Below are 787 nucleotides of genomic sequence, written 5' to 3'. Positions count from 1 at the left end.
TGTTCTTCAGCTGCCGCTGATGGCCAATCAGATCACATCGACGTTCCTCGATCTCGGATGTTATGTTCGCCAACGGCGATTCAATCGCTTTCATAAAAGAAATTTATTGTCTCTTTTATTTAAACAAAATTTTATTAATTATGCAGTATAGAGAGGACTACTCTGCAATAACCTTGACCTTGACAATGATATGTTGTCAAGGCCATAACCCCGAGTGACAAATTTGAGCCGTCGCTCCTTGTTCCTTAAAAAGTTATTAACAAAAAAAGTTCATCAATAAAATCTAATTTTTGAACACGACTGCGCTCCAATAAAACAAATTCCCTGCTTTAACAGAGTAAAATATTTTCTTATAATATTGGGGGTGGTCCGGAAAGTCCGTGCGGATTTTACAATGAAAAATTGTATATACGATACCTTCGTCAAAAAATGAATGAAATTCAAATTTAAAAAAAGGGTTTTAAAGCTTGAAATCTCTACTTTTAAAAGCTTATCACATTTTTTAAGTTTATATGAGTTTGATAATTTTTACATACCAAAAACTACGAGCTGAAAAAGATAAACAATTTTCTTTTTACTTTCGCGAGTTAAGTAAAGAAGCATTCTGATTTCGATTGCTCATAACTCCGATAAAAATCATCATATCGCAATTTAAAAAACAGATTCTTAAAGCTGAAACTTTGCTCTAGCGAATGATATAATCGTAACGAAAATTTCGCAACAAATAAAAAAACTTTTGAAAAATCAATGAAAAAATCCGCACGGACTTTCCGGACCACCCAATATA

Source organism: Trachymyrmex septentrionalis, unplaced genomic scaffold, assembly GCF_001594115.1.
Source record: "Trachymyrmex septentrionalis isolate Tsep2-gDNA-1 unplaced genomic scaffold, Tsep1.0 scaffold101, whole genome shotgun sequence".
Lineage (NCBI taxonomy): Eukaryota > Metazoa > Arthropoda > Insecta > Hymenoptera > Formicidae > Trachymyrmex > Trachymyrmex septentrionalis.
This window is presented reverse-complemented; position numbering follows the sequence as displayed.